This window comes from Euprymna scolopes, chromosome 7 (genome assembly GCF_053919585.1).
Source record: "Euprymna scolopes isolate OS-2025 chromosome 7, ASM5391958v1, whole genome shotgun sequence".
Classification (NCBI taxonomy): Eukaryota; Metazoa; Mollusca; class Cephalopoda; order Sepiida; family Sepiolidae; genus Euprymna; species Euprymna scolopes.
The window spans coordinates 132987548-133013209 of NC_136488.1; the positions used below are offsets into that span (position 1 = coordinate 132987548).

Here is a 25662-nt window from a genome sequence, read left to right on the forward strand (position 1 = left end):
TTTGGGAGAACTGGATTGATTCTTCCCAACATTAAACGTTTTGAGAGAGAGAGAGAGAGAGAGAGAGAGAGAGAGAGAGAGAGAGAGAGAGAGAGAGAGAGAGAGAGAGAGAGAGATCTTTTTTGCGGTAGGAGTGGGGGAGAGGGTATTTGTTTCAATTTTGGAAGATCCTGACAATTTATTTTCGTCTTTCGTAGCCCTTCCTCACCGTTCCCGCTTTTCTCGAAGACAGCTTCATAGAGATTACGTCGTAAGGCGCCGCGGGTGGGGTGGGGTGGGGCAGAGCAGTGATACATTTAGGATTTTAGTCCCTCAAGTAAACGACGGGGAGAGAGTGGAGTGGAGTGGAGAACCGGAGAAAGATTAGGATGTTGCGTGGTGCCCCGGCTGTTGGGCTGACAGGAGTTTCATTACTAGAAACTTTATGATAACAGACGTACACACACCGCCATGTTAAAAAAAGAAAAGGAAGAGGGACAACCCCCCCCCACTCACTCTACCAACCCCCTCTATCTTCTTTTTACACTTCTGACACCCTTTTCTCTCTCAACCTCTTTATCTCTCTTACGTATAATCACCCCTCTCTTTCTCTCTACATCCCCTTTACCCCCTCTCTATTTCCAATCCCTGTTTTATAGAAGGGGAATAGTTCCTCCCACTCCTATTTTCCACCCTCTTCCTCTCTTCCCCATCTCCAAACCTATCGTTCTCTTTCTGTACCCTTTTCTTGCCCCGAATAATTCTATTTCGAATTCATTGCGAAATGGTAAGTAAAAAGACTATTAATTAATTTACCCTTTTTTTTTTTGTAAATTAATATTTGGTTGTAATTTTTTTTCAGTCCTAAGAGCCTTCTTTTGAGGAGAAGAGGGTTTCAGCTGAAATAAGTTTGATTTGTTTCTCTAAAACGAAATGATGCGTTTCGAGTTTGACAAAGTCCGTATATATTTCAGTTTCGTCTTAATCAACCTTTCAATCAAGTCATAGCCACGACTTGAAAGGGAGAAAAAACAATTTAAAGACTAGTAAAGTTAATCATCCCCCCCCCCTTCGCAAGACTGGACTAAATATATAAAGATATCGATTGAACCCAACTGAGTGACCCGCTTTTATTTATTTATTTATTTATTTATTTATTATTCGTAATCAACAGTGCTCGTTTTAGTGGTGGGGTGGGTTACTCCAGATTAAAAAAAAAAAATGACGTTGTTTCTAACTTTGCCCTCGTGGGGAAGAGCAACTCCTGAACACCACCCAGAAAACTTAACAAAGGTTGATTTTTTATATTTTTTTTCCGCAATTAACCGTTTCTTTTTAATGCCTATTTTAGCCAATTTATTTTGGCACGTGCATTTTACGGCCATGCTATTTTTTTTTTTTTTTTTTGTGTGCTTCTACGCTATTGGGACGGGATTTTGTAGTCGATAAATGGAGTTGAAATCAGATGAGACCATTATCTGAGAACTCCATTGGAGTTCTCAGACAATGGTCTCATCTGATTTTTTTTTTTTTTGTCAATTCTAATAAGTTACAATAGTAACTTCCAAATTATGCAGTCGGAATTACCTGAATGTTACTGAATTATTAAAAATAATTAAAAAAAAAAAAACTTTAATCGTGTTAGCAGGTGAAAAATTACCGCCATCTTGTTTAAATCGAAACGGAAAATTATCTCCCTTTTGAACTTTCCTGTGTTTTACGATCGTTTTCTTCAAATTCTATTTATTTTCTTCAATAAATAATTTTCCATCTTATCGATTTTCGTCATTTTTTGATATAATCGTCTTAAAAAATACGAAGAATATGCAGTTACCATTGTTTTCATGAGAAATTCAATTTTACGATTTCCGAAATTTTGTCCCAATAGTGTAGAAGCACTTTTTTTTTTTCTTTTTGAACTTTAGATAGGGGTTTCATGTTAAACTCAATTTTTACATCTTTTGTTTATTAAATTGTTAGGTGAAAGTACAGAATAGTTAACACCCCTTCATGTTAAGAATCGCTTTCCAAATAATATTATTGGGCATTTATTAGTATAGACAACAAAACGAAAAAAAGTATCCAAATTATTTCATCACGGTCCGTAAACCGCACAATTTTTTAAAGAGTTTTATATGAAATGGAATATAAAATGGTATTATTGGAGAGTAACACTCTCAGATATCCCCCTAAAAATAAGATTCTACTTTTTTTTAGGTGATCATGTGTGACCATTCAGGAAAACTTTGCGGAAGAGAAAGCAACAATTGTTTTAGAATTTGGATTGAGAGGGGATTAATTTTTGCATATAAATGTAACGTAAAATGATCCCTAATTTTCGGACAATCTATTTAATGAAATAAAATTAAAAAAACCCAAAAAACCTTCATTTAATTTAGGCATTGATTTTGAAGGATGGGGGGGGGGACGAGTGTATTTTTTTTTTAAACAAATACCGCATCCACACCTTGTACTTAAACCTATTTAAACGTATCAGCAATCGTTTTGATGTGATTTTATTTACTGATGAAAATATGTACAAAAGTGATGAATGATGGAGAATGGGAAAATCTATAAAACAAAAAAAAAAAAAAAATGAAAAATAATGAACCCCCAAAAAATGCTATTGGGGTAAGTAAGTGAGCCCCCCCCCCAATCTTTTGCTAAGTGTCAGGCTGCCCACTGTTTTCCAGGTCAGCCGAAAACAAGCAGGTGGCCTCTAAATGGGAGTGGGAGTTAAGTGAGGACCTGAAAAATAAACAGATCTGGATGGAATATAGAAATGACATTGGGGGTGGTGGGTCGCCGAGGGTAAAATAAATATGGGGAGTAGGCATCTTTGAAGGCTCGGTAGCACCAAAAAACAAAACAGGACTAGGAACTCCTTTATTCCTCTAACGAAGAGTCTGTTTAATTAACTTCTAAAGGATAGGTTCCCTAGAACCCAGGACTGCATGTGCCATATTTCAGAAAGGAACACGCACTTGCACTTGGCTCTTTGACGGATGCATAAGCCAGTGTTATGCACCCACCTCCTATTGAACTCTGTGCTAGATAATCTCCAATCACATCTGATCTTCACTTTAAGCTGATCTTTAAAGTAATAGATCCATCCTCATAAACCTCGTTAAGACATGTAACCCACGTAACTAGTCTTTGTTACCGCTAGGATAGCTAGAAAAACAATTCTGTTCTCATAGTGGGTCTGTTGTTGATAATGTATGCTACATGAAGGGGCACTGCTCAGCATCGATGTGAGCTGTTACCTCTTTGGCATATTCCCAGAGTTGCCAAGGTGAAAAAAGGCATGCTTAGTTGTTTCTTCCTCTTGATTCTCACAACATGGTCAAAAAGGATCAGCTCTTGAGCCATCTTTTTTTTTAAATTTTTTTATTACATTTTCACCTCAAACTAGGCAAATTGCCACTTTCATGTAGGGGGCTACTATCAGGGGCAACAACTACTGGGGTACTATGTAGGGATTTGGGCAACAAGATGTCGGTTCACGTTACACTTGAACTTCTGCACGTCAGTACTGTTGGGGAAGCAGGGACCTGGAATGGAATTCCAAAGTCTAGCAGTTCTGGGGAAGAAACTATTGGAGTAGAAAGATCTTTTACATCTAGGGATCTCTACAGTGTGGGAATGGGATTTAGCAGCCTGTCGGGTTTGTCGAGGGTGCTCACGTCGTGGGAGCACAAGTGATTGTAGTTCGTCAGAGCATTCACCACTAAAATACTTGTAGAAAAGGCAGAGGGATGCAACATTTCGTCGATGGGACAGAGGCTGAAGCTTAGATGTCAGTTCAGGGCCTATCAGGTTTGCGACTCTCTTTTGAACCTTGTCAAGGAGCGAGAGACTAGTAGCAGATGCACCAGCCCAGATGTGACAGCAATACTCCATACATGGGCGAATGGTGGCCTTATAGAGGTACAGGATACTTTCGAGTGTTAGTAGTTTTCTAGCACGGTAGAGAGAGCCCACCTTTCTTGCAGCAGCCCTGGCAATGCTTTCAATGTAATTGTTCCAACTCATGTTTCCTGTAAACGTTAGGCCAAGGAGTTTGAAAGATGTACTCTCAGATAAAGAGTCGTTGGCCACTGCTATAGGTGGTAGAGAGGGTTTCTTGTAATTATTGAATGAAACTAGTTTAGTCTTGGCAGCATTAAACGCGACCAACCACTTTTGTCCCCATTCCACCACAGATTGGACGTCTTCCTCTAGTGTTTCTGCCATTTCTTTAGAAATGTGTTCATTCGTCTTCCTGTCGTGCCTGCCATAATTTCTCTGCATAATTTGACAAAGAGAAGCAGTGCATTTTGGACAAGTTGTCAGGTCAGAATATTCAGAATTGTTGAGATAACCCTGGCTTGACGCCCAACTCCACTGAGACCAGATCTCCTCCTCCTCCTATTTTAGTTGCTTCCACAGCAGAACTGTAGTAGTGGGTACCACTACTAATTTCCGATATAGTTTCTTTCTAGGTTATGCAATGCCCCTGGTTCCTGACAAAGCTCAAAGTGTGGCTTGGCATTCGGTGAAGAACTGTGATTCTCTCCTCAGCCTGCAACGGCCTTCTACTGAAATGTCAGGTATGAGGTTGAGAAGGTGATCTCAACCACAGGGATCCATAGATCATCTAACAGAGTGCAACCCGGGAAAGCCAGTCTTTCAGCATGTCTATGACTTGCCAAATTAGGCATTTCCAAACACCCCTCGTTTGGATGTTGAGTACATACCTCCCAGTTAACATAAGGCTTTACACTTTCCCAAAGAAGCAAGATGAGCATGTGAATGTGAAACCATTAGGTAGTTCGCAGGCATGGACAATACAGCCAGTCAGTAAAGGATGAGAGAAAAGGCAGAAGTGGTGCACGCCTCGGATTTATTCTTTAAGAAAAGTTTCCTTCAGATCTAAGTCCTTAGAAATGACTTAACCTTTTACTGTACTTCTGATCAGTTCTTATCCAGTCGTAGACCTGGGCAGAACCAAATGCTAAGGATCTGAACTGGGCAATTGGTTCAACTGAAAGTGCCTAAAGTGCGGACTCTTCATTCCAGGCTCCCAACCACAGATCAATGGACTTTCTACGGTTGAAAACAGTCCCTGTGACTTCTTCATATCGACTGTCACAATGACAGTGTAGTTCAACAATGATGTCATTGGTGACCATGGAAACTCTGGCACACGCTCTGCCAGAAAGAATGATTCTGCGCAGGACTGTTTTCATCCTGCCCCTTATTTTGCAAAGGAAGGGCTCCAACGTCCGTACATAAAGCAGGGGTGACAATGACGTATCGACCTAGAAACAACAAATGACTCTGAAAGTCTACCATTTACCTGCACCACTACTGTTGGCAGATGATACAGAATGGGGACCCACTTGCAGAAGTCTGGATTAAAGCACATCCGATGAAGCGATGATCGGCCTTGGACTTCAATGTACTCCTTAATTAGAACTACTTCTAGGGAATGCCCCCCCCGCCTCAACCCCATCACTGCTTATCTTCTAAGCGTGTTTCCACCATAACCTTATTTCGAGCGAGGTGTTGAGCCTGCTGAATAATCCTTGTAACATTCACCTGGAAGTTTTGTCACTCTAGTAAGGAGGTACTTAACTTTCAGTTTCCAGCTAAGTTAGACTTAGTGCTTAAAGTAAAATGGGCCATTACCAATTTATGGTCCAAATGTCCAAATTTCCAGCCAATCCATTGTAGCGTTTTTTGGCAGTTAACTAAATTTTAATTTTTCTTATAAGACACAAATATTGTGAGTCTCTTTTTGTTTCGGGTGTCTACTTTTTTTAAGCGATTACATATAGTTTTACAACATTGCCAGTCAGATTTAGGATTAATTGTAAACATTTTGGGGGCATTTTGAAGTATAGACGAGAAAACGAAAAAGTGATATACATATATATATATATATATATATATATATATATGGGTTTGTATTACTGTACACATAGATTCGAAAAAGTTGTCAAAAAACAAATATATAACAAATATATATTATCAAAGGCAAGATAAGTTACTTTTCTACCAAACTGGATATATTTTTTGTGTTTTTATTCAATGTAATATATTTATTCAGCTCGAAAAACATACAGTGTTTACCGATGTATTGGACAATTCAAAATGGCGCCCGACTCTCTCTTAAACACGGTAAGTTCGAGAAAAGGTGTTATAAATAATAAACTAGACAAAATACTATTAAAAAAACACCGAATATATGTCAACCTATGTTACGGTAATATATATTGAGCGAATTTCTAACAGTATTTTGTCTAGTTTATTATTTATAACACCTTTTCTGAACTTACCGTGTTTAAGAGAGAGTCGGCCGCCATTTTGAATTTTCCAATACATCGGTAAACACTGCATGTTTTTCGAGCTGAATAAACATGTTACATTGAATAAAAACACGAAAATTATATCCAGTTTGGTAGAAAAGTAACTTATCTTGCCTTTGATAACATTTATTTGTTATATATTTGTTTTTTGACAACTTTTTCGAATCTTTGTGTACAGTAATACAAACCTATATATATATATATATATATATATATATATATATATATATATATATATATATATATAAGAAATAAATGTTATCAAAGGCAAGATAAGTTACTCTTCTACCTACCTGGATAAGTTTTTTTTATTTTAACTTATTTTAAAGCGTTTATTTACTTTGAAAAACAAGTCGTGCCGAGTCTTAGAAATTTGTTAGAACAAAACAACAATGCTTGGCATAAACGCTATAAAATAAGTAAAAGCACCAATGACTTATCCAGTCACAGAAGAGTAACGTATCTTGCCTTTGGTAACATTTATTATCTATTTGTTATTTTTTTAACAACTTTTTCTTTTTTTGTCTATACTACAAAATGTCCAAAAGAATAATTTAAATAGCAAAAATAAAGTCATTTTTTGTTATTTAAATTTTTATTTTAAAATTTTTAGTTTAAGTAATTTGTTTAATTTTCGTAAACTGTTTCGTTCGGCAATTTCCGGGACTAACGATTCTTTGTGGAGATTATGGTTCAGGTAAACTATTCGTGTATTCATCTTTGTTATTAATAATGATATTCATATTTATGATCGCTAATTTATTTTTCAGTTTCGAAAGGATACGGTTTTTTATTTAGTATATTTTTGAACTTTTAAAAATATTTTTTTTTTTTAAACTACCTCAGCAATTTCTGGGACCATCATGTAGGGAGATGAAGTTTTTTTTATTTTTTTAATTTTTTTTTTTTACTTAAAATTGTTTCATTATTCGATTGATTATTTCAGCATGCCAAATTATCTCTTGCAAAATATGCTTATTTTTACTTAGTCGATGCTAGTTACCCCCCTTAAATAATCGTCTCGAACTACATAAGCACCTATATATTAAGATTATGGCATGCTGAATGCATTGGAGTTAAAATCAATTTACCATTAAGTATGAAAGAAAGTAACACACTTTTTTAATTGAGTAAATATGCTAGTGTTATCGGCTTATTTCCAAAACGGCAACATGCTTCATTGGATTTCATTCGATAAACGTTAATTGCAAAAACAAACAAAAAAAAAAAATAATAATAAAAATTAAATAAAAAACAAAAAACGGAAATCCGAGCTATATACAAATGAAAAAAAGAAAGTGATGTCTTTAATTTATTTAAAACAATTAAAATATTTGGCGCTTCTTTGGAATTGGAACGAAAATTGAAAATTAAGTAGATATCATTTCCTTTAGTTGAAACTGACATAAAAATAAAGTCGATACCATTGATGGAAATTCGATTTTACGGTTTTCGATTTTTGTTCTTATTCCGACGAAAAGCACCAACTATTCATAAAAAAGTATGTTTCAAAACACAATTCTTGTTAAAAAAATAAAAACAAAAAAAAACATTTTAAAGTTTTTTTAAAGTGTTTACCGATGTATTGGAAAATTCAAAATGGCGCCCAACTCTCTCTTTAACACGGTAAGTTCGGGAAAAGGTGTTATAAATAATAAACTAGACAAAATACTGTTAGAAATTCGCTCAATATATGTTACCGTGACATAAGTTGACATATATCCGGTGTTTTTTTAATAGTATTTTGTCTAGTTTATTATTTATAACACCTTTCCTCAAACTTACCGTGTTAAAGAGAGAGTCGGCCGCCATTTTGAATTGTCCAATACATCGGTAAACACGATATGTTTTTCGAGCCGAATAAACATGTTACATTGAATAAAAACATAAAAAATATATCCAATTTGGTAGAAAAGTAACTTATCTTGCCTTTGATAACATTTATTTGTTATATATTTGTTTTTTGACAACTTTTTCGAATCTATGTGTACAGTAATACAAACCCAATATTTTAAATAATTTTATAATTCTCACTAAAAAAAAGGGCTTTACTTTGTTTCGTGGTGCATATTTAAAATCATACTTATTAAAAAATTGACGAAATACAGACAAATCTTTATGGTGTATATACTTGACCCGGAACAAAAATGTTATTTTCCAAAAATCACATAAATTGATCACATATTTTTTTTTTTTTTATTAAAGAAAATCAAATTTTACGATTTTTAGCAATTAAGTATTTTTGGCAGCCATTGACGATCTCTCTCTCTTATAGAGAAAAAAGATAAATCTCGTTAGTTGAATGGAGTTGTCTGCCCTTGAATTTTAATACAACCGAAAAGATATGACACCTACCGTTTATTCGATCCAGCTAGTCACAAAATTTGATTTTCTTAAATAAAAAAACAGAAACATTTATGAAAAAATTTGGACATGGTTACGAAAACAAGACTTAAACAGAGAAACCAAATCCCCAATAACAGCTGCACAAGATAACGAGATTAGAACCAACTATATCCAAGCAAGGATTAACAAGACAAGAACACAGCAAATGCAGATTCTGTGGACAAATAGACGAAACGATAAACCACATGAATGCAGCAAACTAGCCCCAAAAGAATATAAGAATAGATATAATCAAGTAAGAAAAGCAGTATACTCGGAATTCTGCAAACAACTACAACTTGAACATCCAGACAAATGGTATAAGCACAAACCGGCAGCAATACTTGAATACGGAAATCACAAAATCCTGTGGGACATGGGTGTACAAACCTAAATCTCTCCAAGCAAGAAGATTGGATATTATAATAGTTAAAAAGAAGGCAAAGTCCTGCCAGATCTTAGATTTTTCCGTGCCAACAAACCACAGGGTGAATATCAAGGCGACAGAAGCAGAGGAAATACAGGAATTGGCCAGAAAGCTGAAAGGGATATGGAACACGAAGAAAGTCAAGGTAACACCAATAACAGTAGGAGCACTAGGAATATTCCAGAAAAACTCCAGAAAAAGAATGAGAGAAATTGGAATCAGGGGGATGTCTAAGTAAGAAGATACAACGGTTAACAGTAATAAAAACGGCTGAAATATTAAAGAAAACCATTAAATGCAGAGAATAATACACATTTTTTACAAAAGAGTCACCACTTATCAAGGCCCGGAGGCCACTCGAAGATAAGGGTTAATATGAATGTGTAGTGGTCAATAAGGTAAATAGTAATCGATAGTTGTGGAAATTTGGTGAATTGGATTACTTAAGCGGATGACTCATCAATAACTTGACATGTGATTTGGGAGATTATTGATGATCATCAGTTACAACCGTTAATCGGACAAATTGCAACAGAAGTAAAACATAAAAAATAGAGTAATACTACATGGAACAAAGAAAATGAAACCGTATAATTGTAAGTGAACTCTCCCCCCCCTTCTCAAAAAAATTGTGTCAGCATCAACTGACACCAAGATTCGAGGAGAAAGACCGGGGAGAGAAAGCACTAACAAGACTTTCACCAAATGAGTGCGATGAGGATTAGGGCCTTGAAGGTTTGTGCCATCCAAATTTCAATGATAACCAATGGTCGTTGCCAGCGAGAAGTCAATGATAAGCGGGAACAACAACAACAACAACAACTATTATTATTATTATTATTATTATTATTATTATTATTATTATAATAATAATAATAATAATAATAATAATAATACCACCACCACCACGAAACGTTATCGAGCGAGGGATTACGTACTGGAAATCTGGGGGAGATTTGTTGTCACCCAGACACCAGGGAACACCACCGGTTGTTGTCAGTGAGCAATCTCTGATGACCTGTGTGAGAACTCCTAGTGAAGAAGAAGAAGAAGAAGAAGAAGAAGAAGAATACCACCACCACATGGAACAAGAGAACTGAAACCACAAAATTACGTCCTCCCCGCCCTAAAAAAAAACAAACAAAAAAAAAACAAACATTGGTAATGTGAGCTTCGACTGGCGCCGAACCAAATAATCGAGAAGGTCAATGAAGATGGAAAAACCCTAAGAAGTAAATCACTAATCAGACTTCCACTGGATGAGTGCAAAGAGGACTGGGACTTGGAGAAGCTTGTTGCCATCCAAATTCCAGTGAAGACCAATGGTTGTTGCTAGTGATAAGTAACGCAAATTCATTTGTAGGTTATTGAAAGAGGTGGAGAGTACTAGAAATCTGGGGAGACTTATTGTCACCCAGGCTTCAGGGAACACCACTGTTTGTTATCCGTAGGGCTGTGAAACAGCATATTCTTTTCATTGTTTTGACTCTTGAGTATATATCCGTTAATATCTTATATGTTTTATATAGACTGGATTGCGTGTGTCTTACTGTGCCGGATATATACTTGAGTCAAAAGAATGAAAAGAATATTCTGTTGTCACAGGTCTAGTTATCAGTGAGTAATCTCTCATGATTACATGTGGGAGAATTCCGAGCAAGTATAAAAAGAAAAGAAAAGAATTAAGAAGGAATAAAAGACAAAGAAGCAGCAAAGAAGAAGAAAAAATTGAAAATATTGCTAAAAACGCAAATGACTATAAATAATTTGGGTGACTAAAATAGGATTTAACCAAGTTAATTATTAGCATCAACGGAGATTTGCCTTTTAAATAAAAATAAAGAAATGTAAAAATAAATAAGACTACTCGGTGATAAAAAAAGTAGGTCAGCCGTTTCATAAAAAAAAAGAAAAAAGAAAGAACTAGGTTAGGAATGGCTCCAAAAAAAGGTACATGACTTCAAATATCAAATTTCAGTTTTTACCAGACAAGAAGAGCGTTTATTCATTTACAATATTATTCATTTATTGGTTTATTGATTAAGGCATTAGATCCTATCGTGAATAAGAACAAACTGATATACTCCCCCAGACTATTTTTGGTACCCCGACAAAAGGAGGGTGGACCAGTGGACCTGTATATTCACCCTTGTCCGTTCGTCTGGTCGCCTGTCTGCACTTTTCTCAATAACTACGCGTTGAATTTTTTTTTTGTTAATTTTGCACAAACATTAAACATGATATGAGTAAAAGGCGGACGTTGTCGAGAGTTACCCCCCCTCTAAATTCCACAATTTTCACTTTTTTAAAAACTTTTTTCCTGTTAATAATCATCGATTACAGACTTAAGTTTCAGATTATAAAAAAAATATTTTCACATGGGGAGTTCAGTTTTCAATTATAACGTTTTCTAAATTGAATACGAACTTTGTGACGACGATGAATAGATAGATACATAGATAGATGAGAGGGAGAGAGGGGGTAGATACATAGATGAGTGGGAGGAGGGAAGAGGGGGGGTAAAGAAATTTTTTTTTTTTTTTAAACCCCCTCCGTTCTAACCCCTACCTTCCGGTCACATCACAGAGAGTTGCCATTTTTTTTCTTCGTGGTCACAAAGTTAGTGGTCAATTTAGTACAACGTTATAATTGAAAACTGAACCCCCACGTGAAAGGTCATGAAATTAAAAAAAAACATTTTTTTTTTTTATAATAATCTCAAACTTAAGTCTATTGATATTAATAGGAAAAAGTAAAAAAAAAAAAATGAAAATTGTTGAATTTTAGAGGGGGGGCACTCTCGACAACGTCCGTCGAGTAATAAAAGTAACAGAACAGATTTTCCGGACCCCCAGCCTCGGGGGTGCCTTTCAGGTTAAAATGGCTAAAATTGACACTTGTGCTTATTAAAAAAAAAAAAAATTGATGCCTTGGATTTTTTTATAAAACTTTCTGAAAAGTTGTAACCAACTGATTTCTATATAATTTTGTTTGTCTATACGTCACGATAACTCTTGGGTGTGCCTCAGGGGCTCTTTTAGGGTTAATAAAAACACTCCATTTTTGGGACTATTTTACCATATTTGTCCAAAATGTTCTGTGTATGTTCTAAATAATATTTAGCAGTTTTGCATGGTGCTGAACTCAAATTTAAATATGTTAAGGCCTTGGAGACTTTTGGGGCTAAATGGTAGGGGGGGGGGCAAATGATGGACTTAGTCATTTCTTTTTTTTTTTGCATGGGGCAGAACTCAAATTTATGTATGTTAAGGCCTAAAACTGCACCGTTTGTTCATTTTCACCAGGATTTGACGCCCTTGGGGACTTTTGGGGCTAAATGGGGGAGGGGGAAAATGCTGAACTTAGTCATTTTTTTGTGCCTCATTCACTGTGCACTCACAGGGTACCATGCATATTGCTTCATTTGTTTCTCTGGTAATTGGCTTTATTTATTCTATCTAAAATGAAGGAATACGAAAGTTAGGCTAATTTCTTACACGTAATGCTAATGCTGTGAGTGAAAACTGTCTATTTTAAGTCGGCCATCTTCTTTTCTTTTTTTTTTTCTATACTGCTTATGTACATGCGAGTACAAGGTAAAAATGGCACCGGTAAAAATGGCACTAGTGGATAAATAGGAAAAAATCTCAAAGCAAAACAATTCAGTAACGAACGGAAAATTATGATTAATCAATAGTCAGTCATTTATGATGGGCTGGAGTAGGCTACCTTTCCTCTGGTTTTAAATAAAAGCTAATACCACCCCATCTCTTATTTTTAAAATCAGTATTTTAAAATAAGTATTTGCTCTGTTGTTTCACAATCGACTTTTCTAAGTTTTTTTCTTTTTTCTTTGCGGGTTTGGGACTAGGTTCCATCATCTCTGTTTTAGTAGAGGCTAAGACCCACTTACTCGGATATTTTAAAATAAATTAAAAAGAAATTTATTCTATTTTCAACTAAACTCAAATTTCCAAATATTTTTTTTTTTGTGGGGTGGGGGGTTGTCTAGTTTTTAAAAGTGGTTAAGCCCCTACCCCCATATTTTCAAATAAGCATTTACACACTTGGCAAATGTAGAATAGTTAACAGTCAAGAAATGATTAAAAAAAAACAAAAAAAAAACAACAAAATAAAATGCCAAACGACTTGTACCAAATGCAATATAATTTAATTATCTACCGACCTGTATATTTTTAAGGCGCTGAAACTGCTTTTAAATTTTTACATTTCAATTGCTCATGTTATGACATACAAGAAAAATGGCCGCTTAATTCTTTGGAATTCAATTCCTGAAATGTTGTAACAAAACAAAACAAAACAAAAACAAAACACCAAAAAAAAAAAAAAACTTACCCGACCACTACCTCTAAATCCGAGTGACAGGCTTCACGGACTTAGGGTTAGTGATAGGCAAGTCTTTTCTTTCTTTTTTTTTTTTTAACAACTTTTCAGGGATTACCCTATTTTATTTAGTTGAAAGCAACAGAATCAATAAAGAAACGATTAAAAAAAAAAGGTGACTTCAGTGGGAGCAAGTTTATCTTCTATTCAAAACTAGAAGTGAGAGGATCTGCCTCCAAAACTTTAAAAACCTATTTAAAAATATTGATTTTAAAATATTAGTGGTGGGAGGTGGATAGTTCTTATTTAAAACTAGGGGAGAGGATGTTTAGCCCTGTCTTTTCAGAATGATCGTAATTTTATGCCATATTTATTCATGTGTGCCAATTTTATTCCACAAAGTTATTTTGTTAAAAGAAAATAAAAAAGCGGCCTTAATTCTTCAAAAGTTGAAAAATAAAAAAATAACTTATCCTGCCATTAAGTCCAAGTGGCAAGCCTCCCAGATTTAGGGTTAGTGGTAGGGTGAGTCGTAATTTTTTTTACAACTTTTCAAGAATGAAGTCCGGCAGCAGTTAAGTTTGTTTCCTGCGTGTCGTAACAGACAACTTAAAAATTGAAATAAAAAAAACTTAAAAACAGTTTCGGCATATTAAAAGAATACAGGTTAGTAGATAGTTTTTTTTTTACGATTTCTTAACTGTTAACTATTCTGCACATTTACCATGTTTAGATTAATAGCTTCAGCTAAATCCTCTCCCTTCCACTAAAAGAAGAGGTTCTACTTTTTTCAGAAATTACGTGTGAATGCTTTGAAAAACTGAAAAAATAAAAAAAAAGACAAAGACAAAAAAAACAAACAAAAAAAACAAACAAACAAAAACAACAAATCTCAAAAACAAAGAAAAAAGTGATTATTTTATAATGTACCTATTTACTATGCCTCCCCACGGGACATAGTTAGACACCAGGGTCGTTTTTTAATGTGGAGAAAAGGTACAAAAATAAAAAAAATTGTCTCAGTCGTGAAGAACTGCTCCTCCACCGAAAGAGAACAAGAAATGGAAGCGCAGCATCTGAAGAACAGATACTACACTTTGATCTTGTTTATATATTTTATTGAGAAAGAAAAAATTGAACATAAAAAACGTACAAAAAATTCAATTCAACAAAATTAGGCACAAGGCCCTACAAGAAATTGGGAGGGGGAGGGTACAGGGTCTTTTTGACTATGTAACAGATGAGATTTTGAAGTCTTACTCTTGACTGTCAACATTTACCAAAATACCTCAATCACTCTGTGGATCCTAATCTAACTAATAACCCCAGCGTTCAATGTAAAATTTAACTATGTACAATTTGTATATTCATTTCTGTATGTTGTGTGTGCATTTTTTTTTTTTTTTTTTTTTTGTGTGTGTGTATGTGTGAGAAAATAAAGTTCGATTTCAAAGGACGCTGATCAAATGTAGCTTGGAGATCAGTTATCCATATAAATTTAACGCAAATTAATCTCTCATTTCCATGCAATTCTAACCATTTTCGTTTTGCTATGGGAGATAAATTCTATGCATTTTACTTTATTTGGGGATTGCATGTGGTTTTACGACTTTGTCAATCTGACTTAGCATTAGTGGTAAAACAATTAGTTAACTGCCCTAAAAAGTGAGAATGGTTTGAGAATAGGGAATCATTTTATGTTAAATTTGTATGTAACACTAATCCCCTGTTAATGTAGACATTGGTTACCTCCCTTGCTTCAGTTACATGGTTACCTCCCTTGCTTGTGGTGATATAAATAGGAGTCGGCCATCTTGATTTAGTCAGTTCGTTCGTACAGTTTAGACAGACTACAAGTGTCTCAACAAATGGTAGCAGAGATATCCCTCTGTGTGCGACAAAACGAAAAAAAAAAAAAAAAAAAAAAATTTTTTTTTTTTGTACAGCTTGTCTGTAGCAGTGTAGCACTAGACAGATCGGATATCGGATATGGCAACTTCGAACAAACAACCTCCATTGTTGGAGGGGGAGGATGTTTACGAGAACTGGAAACAAGACGTTGAAATGTGGTCGTTGTTCACGGATCTTTCTGAGGAAAAAAAAGGGCCAGCAGTGTTTTTGACGCTACCACCGAATATTAGGGAATGTGTCCGTGAATTGCCAACAAGTGACATCGGCGGACGAGATGGCTTGAAGATCTTAATAAAGAAACTGGATGACATATATTTAAAGGATGAACACACGCGCGCTTACATGACTTTTAAGGAATTTTACACTTATAAAAGATCGTCAGGTACCAGTATAAATGACTTTCTTGTTCGTTATGAGTTTTTGTACCAAAGATTAAAAAAATTCTACATTATTCTACCGGAAGGAGTGCAAGCTTTTCTTGTTTTGAACGCGGTTAACATATCGGAAGAGAACGAAAAATTAGCGCGGACAACGTGTTCTGTTTTGACGTATCAAAACATGAAGGAATCGATAAAGAAAGTATTTGGTGACATTTATCGTGATGAAAATGTACCGGCAGTGAAATCAGAGCCCGAAATCGTCAACTATAATTATTCTAAACCGGGTAACAACAAAAGGCGTTTTCGTCGAGGGCAATCTAATCCATGTGACCGAAGTGGAAACGTGTTGTTGTGTTACAAATGTCAGTCTCCGAACCATCTAATTAGAGAGTGTCCTAGAAATACGCCCAGGTTTACGGAAGCGACAGAACAAATACACATTACGTTGTTCATTCAAGAAAATATTTATTTGAACAGTACAAATGAAAAAATCTCAAATCTTGTAAAGGAAACATTTGGAATGGCAGTCTTGGATTCTGCTTGTACTCGCACACTGGCTGGCGAAGTGTGGCTTGATGTTTATTTAGATACTTTAAATGAAAGTGACCTGCAACTAGTGAAGTATACGAACTCAGACCGGAGTTTTTGTTTTGGTGATGGAGTGGCTGTCACAGCAATTAAAGTTGCTAAATTTCCGGTTACACTCGGAGGTATAAGAGTTTATATCGAAGCAGATATTGTGAAAAACGACTTGCCTCTTCTATTAAGTCACAAATCAATGAAGACAGCAGGAATAGTGCTAGATTTCCGGAAAGATATGTGCTGGATTTTTGATAAATGTATTGAACTAAAGACCACAACTTCAGGGCACTATTGTCTCCCCTTAACAAATAAGTTGTTGGATCATAGTGGTACTAAGAACATTGTATTACATGTTCAGAATTTTGGTCAGTGTTCTTTCACAGAAAAAAAAAAAAAGCAGAAAAACTTCATCGACAGTTTGCTCATGCCTCGAAGGAAAAACTTGTTTCCTTGGTTTAAAAAAGTGGCAAATTCAATGACAAGGAATTTATAAAGGCGATTGAGGAGGTTTGTGAAAACTGTCAAATTTGCCTTAGATTTAAAAAAACTCCACTGCGACCGGTTGTGGGATTGCCTCTTGGCAATAGATTTAATCACACAGTTTGCATGGATTTGAAAGAGTTCATCCACAATGAGGTGTGGATACTACATCTCATTGATGCCGCTACCAGGTATTCAGCGGCAACATTGATCAAAACAAAGAAGAAGGAGGAGATCATCAAAAACATCTTTATGATGTGGATTACCTATTTCGGATCTCCTGTTCGTTTTCTGAGTGATAATGGGGGTGAATTCAACAACGAACACTATAGACAGATGAATGAAAAACTCAACATAGAGACCTGTACTACTGCCGCAGAAAGTCCATTCAGCAACGGTACTGTAGAACGTCATAATTTGATAGTTGCTGAGGCAATGAAAAAAACAATTGACGATGAGAAGTGTGAACCTGAAATTGCCTTGGCATGGGCTATTTGTGCAAAAAATGCCCTCCTCAATTACTCTGGACACAGTCCAAATGAACTTGTATTCGGTTTCAATGTAAATACACCCTCAATTCTGACAGACCAGTTACCTGCTATGGAGTCCTCTACTACAAGTGACATGGTGAGAAAAAATTTAAATGCTCTCCATAGTGCAAGGAGAAACTTTTTGGAAGCTGAGTCCAGTGAGAGAATTAGGAGAGCTCTCAGGTCTAATGTCAGAACTTATGCTGATGAAGATTATGCTACCGGAGACCAAATCTATTATCGGAGGCAGGGTTTTAAAGGATGGCGTGGTCCAGCAAAAGTGTTAGGCAGAGAAGGCCAGTTTGTCTTAATCAGACATGGCGGAGCATTTTATAGGATGCATCCGTGCCAATTGATGAAAGTGAATAAAAACAACGAAAAAAGAACAAAAAAAGCTGAAATGCTGGGAAACACTACAGAAGGGAAGAATAAATACCTTTCAGTTGAGGAGGAGGAGTTGCAGAATCAAGTGGTAGAAAGTGAAGATATAGACAGAGAAGAAGTTGTTGATAGTTCTACCAGTTTAAGAGATAAGACTGAAAAACCTGGCCGAAATAAGACCATAACTTATAAAATAAATGGAAGTGGGGAGTGGAAGAAAGGAAAGGTTATGTCAGTACAGCCTAAATCAACTGGCAAATATAGTCATTGGATCAATATAGAACCTGAGGATGAAAACGAGGATCAAGTTTGTATCAACTGGAATCATATTGATCATTGGAGAGAAGTGCCCCAATATACTGAACAGGAAAATGTAGTCCTGCTCACCGCTGAACAAGAGCAGTCGAAAGCTGTAATGGATGCCAAGCATAAAGAAATAAAAAACATGAACACCTATGAAGTATTTGAATGTGTGCCATACACAGGTCAAAAAACAATATCCACAAGATGGGTGATTACTGAAAAATTCAAGGATAATCAGAAAACAATGAAAGCTCGCCTTGTAGCACGAGGCTATGAAGAAAATAGTAATCTGAAAACGGACTCCCCAACATGTAGCCGTGAAGCTATGCGAATGGTCATGCTAACCGCATCAATAAAGAATTGGATGCTGCAGACCATAGATTTTACCTCAGCCTTTTTGCAAGGTGGTATTTTAGAGAGAGATGTGTACCTGAGGCCACCATCTGATGTTTGTCCTAAATCTCAAGTGTGGAAATTAAAAAGATGCATCTATGGATTGAATGATGCTCCACGGGCATGGTACAAGAGAGTTACTCAGGCTTTGATTGAATTAAAAGGAGTAGCAAGTGCTTATGATAATGCATTGTTTTTGTGGCATGATATTAAAGGAAATTTGACTGGAATTCTTGCTATGCACGTGGATGATTTTGTTTTCTGTGGAAACACAGAGTTTGAAAGGGATGTGATTGCAACATTGAAAGAAAAATTTAAGGTGGGATCTCATGAAAGTGGAACATTCAAATATGTTGGACTGAATGTTAATCAACAGGAAAATGGGATCACTGTAGAACAAGATCTATATGTATCTTCCATATCTCCAATAGAAATAAGCAAAGGGAGGATACTGAGGAAAAATGATGAACTGAATGAAGAAGAAAAGCATGAGTTGAAGAGACTTGCAGGTCAGATGATGTGGGTTTCAACTCAAACACGCCCTGATATAGCTTTTGATGTGTGTAAAATGAGCAACACTGGAAAGCATCCCAAAGTAAAAGCCTTATTTGAGGCGAATAAAGCCTTATCAAAATTGAAATCCAAGAAGGGTTCTATAACATTTCCAAAATTGGGAAAGCCCTCAGATTTACACATTTTGTGTTATACTGATGCCTCTTATGCCAGTCTGGAAGATGGATCTTCACAGGGTGGTTTTGTTGTCTTTATTGGAGGAAGTACTGACAAAATGGCCCCCATGTGTTGGGCGTCAAAGAAATTGGACAGAGTGACAAAAAGCCCATTGGCCTCAGAGACTCTTGCTCTGAATGAGGGAGCTGATGCTGGTGTTTTGACTGCGGTTATGATACAAGAGGTATTTCAGTTATCTAAATTGCCAGACGTTCTCTGCAAGACAGATAATGCATCACTTGTGGAGACATTGAATTCCAACAATCTGGTAAGCGATCGACGATTGAGAATAGATGTAGCAAGGCTGAAGGAAATGAAGAGTAGAGGAGAGATACAGATAGAATGGATCAGGGGTTGTGATCAGGTGTCTGATTGTTTGACCAAGGCAGGAGCTTCGTCTGAGCTTCTAAGGGACTTGTTAAATCAGAAATAAATTATTCACTTGAGGACAGCAGCAATGTTAATGTAGACATTGGTTACCTCCCTTGCTTCAGTTACATGGTTACCTCCCTTGCTTGTGGTGATATAAATAGGAGTCGGCCATCTTGATTTAGTCAGTTCGTTCGTACAGTTTAGACAGACTACAAGTGTCTCAACATCCCCCACCCCAAATGCTAAAATGTTTTAGCATGTTCACACGTAATCGTCTAAAAAATAGAATCTCATTTTTTTCTTATTTTAGTGGCGGGAGAGCTGAAAAACCTCATCTATTTTTAAGAGTAAATATAAACTTCTTTTTAATTTGGTTTGAATGTTTTGTTTTACGGCATATCAATCGTTTTTGGGTTATTTAATGCCAAATCCAGTTATTTTGGAAATAGTATTCATGTTGCATCCAGTTATTTTGTAGAAGGTTTTTATTCTTCAAGCTTTTTGTATCTTCAATCGCTTGTTTTGTAGGGTTTGGTTTGGTTGTTTTATGGCATATCAACCCTTTTCGGGTTATTTAATACCGAATCTAATTATTTTGGAAATATAGTGGAACCCGGATATAAGAGACTTTTTTATCCGGACGCTTTTATTCTCTTATCTCCAGGTTTCTTATATCCGGGTTACACTGTACATTAACACAGGCTCTAATTTGGAACCAGATAAAAATCTCTCTTATCTCGGTTTTTCTTATATTAGGATCTCTTATATCCGGGTTACGCTGTAGTATTCATGTTGCATTCAGGTTTGTAGAAGGTTTTTATTCTTCAAGCTCTTTGTATCTTCAATCGCTAGTTTGTAGTATTTGGTTTGGTTGTTTTATAGTGGATTTTATCGTTTTTGTTCTCTGCCCTGCAGAACATGAATGAGTTTTGCAATGGAAGAGGGAAATAGGTTACAGTATTAATGTTTGGTATATTTTAAGTTAGGAAACCAGTCAGAAAGTGTGGGGGGGGGAAGATAGAAAGAGAAAGGGGAAATGGGAAGAAGGAAAAAGTGGGTTGTTGCTTTTTGGTTTTGCAGAGCATAAAGTTTTGCAAAAAGAAGTAGAAAAACAAAAAGCATCAATGTTAGATGCATTTCGTCTCGGGTAGCCAATATCTTCAGACAGCCTTATCTGGCACCACCAGTTTTAATGTGGCAAACTTTTTTTGTTTTTCCATTCATGCATTTTCACTAACATTTTGATAAATTCATTGTGAGATTTTCATCTATATTCCTCGCTTGTCATTTTTATATCTACGAGGGTTATTCCAAAAGTAAAGGCTCCTATTTTTTACTCAAAAAGTTGAAGAGCTACGAAGACGAGTGGTACAATTAGAACGAGCAGCCTTTTGTGCTCCAGAATTTATTTTTCTACAGTGTCACCACCATTTTCATTGCACTTTTTTGCTAGGAATCCAATGACGTATCTCTGCTTCTGATGCATGCCCATGACAGGGGCTGCTTTCTTAGGGTCTCGCACTGTCAATATTTTCAACAGAGGGATGAAACTAGGCCATGAATGCATAAGTTCAGTCATCATAACAATGCAATTTGCAGTCCCTTCTGCTCCATTCGGATGGAATAAAAAAAAAAAATGAGATATTACTTTTGGGAACGTTGTTTGTATTGACAGTAAATATACATTCAAAATAGTGATGGGACGATTACAATATTTTTCCCGATTCTGATACAATTACTGATTCTGAATCTAAAATTTTTTTTTTTTTAAATTTCATTAGTGGATTTAGCGGAGGGTTCTCCTTGTCTATTTTTATGTGTAAATATAATTTTCTTTTTAATTTGGAAAACTTCATTTCTTTTAATGTAATGTATTCAAGATTTTGATAAACTCATTATTGTTGTATACGCCAAATAAATACGAGTTACTTCCCCTTGATTGTGATTACTCCCACTATCACCATTGCCTGCGACCTCCCACCAGTCACGTGGTATCTTTTAATAGCAAAAACTACTCTCTTTTTCAGTGTTAATAAAATTATTGTTTCGTTAAAATCTACGTTATCTGTTCTCTTAATGTTGTCACTAATGCGTTACTAATTTTATTTTGCAACGACATACACCTGTATCAGCATAATATACAAATTTTGACAATTTCATCTATGTTTTTCAATCGTGCTAACTTTTCCTATTTATCCTCTTGCGCCATTTTTACTAGTCCCATTTTTTATTTGTGCCTTTTTTTAATCTAAATTTGCATATGTGATATCAGTCACGAAGTTAACTAATTTGCATATTAGTTTAGAAAAAAAGCACCTTTTATTAATTAACAATTACCTGTTACTGATTTTTATGATTATTTCGATTTTAATATAACAAAGATTTCTATTTTACAATATTGTTTTATTTCCTGGACAAACATTTAGCATTTGTGTTCAAATATTCTTTTTTTATTATTATTGTTTATTTTAGGGACTAACTTCATTCTCAATAAGTTCCAATCTATTTCTAAATTTCAAATTAAAAGGAAAATTTATTTTCTTTTCCTTTTAAAAGATGAATGAATTTATATAAAAATTATCAAAATCTGAAATGCTTTTTTTTTTTTTTTGTAATAATAGAGAAAGGTAGTTTTCTTGAAGCATTGTTGGTAAATAGATATGGACGAGTATAAGAAGGCTATAGCAATGCAAGAACTGGCTGTTGTGTTGGTGTGACGTATGGACAAAAATGGACAAATGAAAGAAAGTTATTGGTTTTTGTTATTTTGTTTTTAACTTCGTATATCCATTTATTTTTCAAGATAATCACAATACAAATCAGTAAATATGAACTTACTGTTGGATGTAATCGGGATGATGGAGGCTTTAATATTTCGAGAATATTATTTCTTTTTCAAAAGATAAAGGACCAAAGAATGTTCTTAAAAAAAGAAAAACATTGAAATAAGGACATTTCAAATTCTTTTATATGACAGGGGCACGTTTGAAATGAATGTTTGAGTTTAGAGAAAAATTGAAACATGATATTTGACTTTTGCATTTAAAATTTTCATTCTAGACATTATATATGAAAAAAATAATTTTGTAAAACCAACAGTATGTTCTCTACAGTGCAATGTATTATGAACTAAGTCAGTGCAGCGAGGAATGTAAAGCTTCCTCCCGGTGCATCACAATGGGTCACAAATAGTGATAGCAATCAATTTGATTGAAAAATTAGGCGATTTCATTGATTTCAAGGACAATAAAATACGGAAGGGTGAAACATTCGTTGATACTTATTAAATCCCGGGCAACGCCAGGTCTCCTTGCTAGTATGATATATAATGGAGAAAGGTAGTTTGCTTGAACCATTGCTGATAAATAAATATAGAGTAGTATAAGAAGACTATTTATAATGCAGGGAACTGGCTGTTTTATTGGTGTGACGTATGAAAAAGAAAAATGGACAAACAAAAGGTCTTATTTGTTTTATCTTATTTAACTTTGTATATCCATTTATTTTTCAGGATAATCACAATATAAATCAGTAAATATGAATTTACTGTTTGATGTAACCAGGATGGTGGAGATTTTAATATTTCAAAGTAACATCTCTATGTGGGTGTTCATATTACAATTTTTAAGTTAGGTATATATATATATATATATATATATATATATATATATATATAGAGAGAGAGAGAGAGAGAGAAAGGTAGTTTGCTTGAAGCATTGCAGGGGAATAGATATGGAGTAGTTTAAAAAGGCTATAGCAATGCAGGGAACCGGCTGTTGTGTTGGTGTGACATATGGTCAAACGAAAGAAGGTTTTATTTCTTTTAACTTCATATATCCATTTATTTTTCAAGATAATCACAATAAAAATCTGATTGTAAGTAAATTGTGAATAAATATGAACTTATTGTTTGATATAACCGGGATGGTGGAGGTCTTAATATTTTGCGTGTCCATTTTTGTTCATACGTCACAACGTCACACCAACACAACAGCTGGTTCCCCGCATTGCTATAGCCTTCTTATGCTCCTTCATATTTGTTTAGTTTTCTGTTTAAATAAATGAGAAAGATTTCGTTTCATATTAACCACAAAAGCAAAGTAAATGAATGAAATGTTTATTATTTAAATTTTTGGTTTTAAGGATTTCAAGTAGTGAACTTTGTAAAGTATTAGCAAGCGGGCAAAACCAGTTAGTATTTTAATATTTATTTTACTGAATTTAACAGCTTATTATCCTGCCTTGACAAAGTTCAAAATAGACTTCGTAGCCTAGTGGAGGATACTCTTTTCTCTTCCCTGCAACCTCTTTCAAACAGAAGAGACGTTGTCTCTGCTTAATTGTTATTTTCATAGCAAGTGCTCGTCTGAGCTCTAGTCTATGCCCCTCCCCTGCCCTGACTTTCACGAAAAACACTCGTCTAGCTGTAAACACTATCAATAATATCCCCCACACTTTATCTGTGCCAAAACCTAAACATAGATTCCATGGACAAAGCTTCTTTCTTAGTACTGCACGCCTGTGGAACTCTTTTCCATTTTCCTACTTTCCAACTGTCTACAATATGGTTGTCTTCAAGTTCAACATAAACAAGTTCTTGATGAGCCGTTCCCCTTAAGTAATCCAATTTACCAAATTTCCACTACTAACGATTACTATAATATTTCCCCATTGGCTTCTGTACACTCATTAACCCTTATCCTCAAGTGGCCTTCTGACCTTGATAAAAGGTGACCCCTTTGTATATATATATATATATATATATATATATATATATATATATATATATATATACTGCTGATCCAAAATTTAAGACCACTTAAAAATCTTTAAAAAGAATCCTTTTTTTTAGGATAGATTTTAAACTCTTCCCACTTAAGGTTACCAATACTACAATCTAAGCATTCATTCTAACTCAATGGTCTATAACTTTTGCCATGTTTAACTGATTTCATTTTTTAAAAATCTAGTCATATTAACAAAACGCTACATTCCAAAAATTTTATTTAAAAATTAGCATTTTTATTAAATTAGGCTTTTTACACATGATCCAAATTATAAGACCAAGGGTATAAATTGTGAGATTTATGGTAATTCTAATGTTTTTAGTTTAGTTAGAGATTAGCAATCTCTTTGTAAAGGTGTTACCATGCCTAAAGCTAGAAAACTAACTGAAGTTGAACGCTCTTGAATTCTAGGATTTCATAAGGAAGGTTTGTCGCAGCGAATGATAGCAGCTAAGGTAAATCGCAGTAAAACTGTTATTTGCAACTTTCTAAAGAACACTGAGAAATATGGAAAAGCAAAATCCTTTGGTAGACCCCCCCCAAAATTTCTCCTGCATTGAGTAGACGGGTTGTTATGAATGACAGGACTTTCTTCTAATCAAATTAAAGGCGGTTATAAAGGCTGATTGCAGTCCAATAACCATCAGACGACACTTACAACAAAAAGGCATGGGAAATAAAAAACGTAAACAAATTCCTCGATTACTTCCACGTCACAAAGTGGACTGCTTAAGATTTGGTCATGAATACCAAACCTGGGACGTTGAGAAGTGGAAGAAAGTCCTGTTTTCTGATGAGAAAAAATTCAATTTAGATGATCTTGATGGCTTCCACCGATCTTGGCATGACAAAAACATGCCCCTTGAAACTTTTTTCAACGTCATAGTGGTGGAGGGTCCATAATGGTATGGGGTGCCTTTTCTTACAGAGGGACGATGGAACTCCAGATGGTGCAGGGTCGTCAGGCAGCAGCTGGGTATGTTAGCATGCTACAAAAAGCATTTTTGATGATGGAGGGTCATCATTTGTGGGGGGATGGATGGTTATTCCAACAGGATAATGGTGCAATCCACACTGTAAGACGGACCTTGAGCTTTCTACAAGAAAATGGAGTCCATCTCGTGGGACGTCCTGCATGCTCACTGGACTTGAACCCAATTGAAAATGTTTGGGGATGGATGACAAGAGAGGTTTAGCGAAATGGCAAACAATATTCAACAAAAAATGAACTTCGTGAAGCCATCTTCAGAAACTGGAGCAGGATCACCCACACCTTAATGGAAACACTTATTTCTAGCATGCCCCAAAGAATTTTTGAAGTCATCA

At 35.3% G+C, this 25662-nt stretch overlaps 1 protein-coding gene across 1 annotated transcript in view; it reads left to right on the forward strand.

The window, feature by feature from the left end:
- Nucleotides 1-283: 283 nt before the first annotated feature.
- The window catches only part of LOC145279948 (uncharacterized), a 74524-nt gene continuing 49145 nt past the window's right edge, over nt 284-25662 (forward strand). Inside the window, exon 1 of the mRNA XM_080131554.1 lies at nt 284-766. The gene's annotated coding sequence lies outside the window, so the exon portion shown is untranslated. The remainder of the gene's footprint in view (nt 767-25662) is intronic.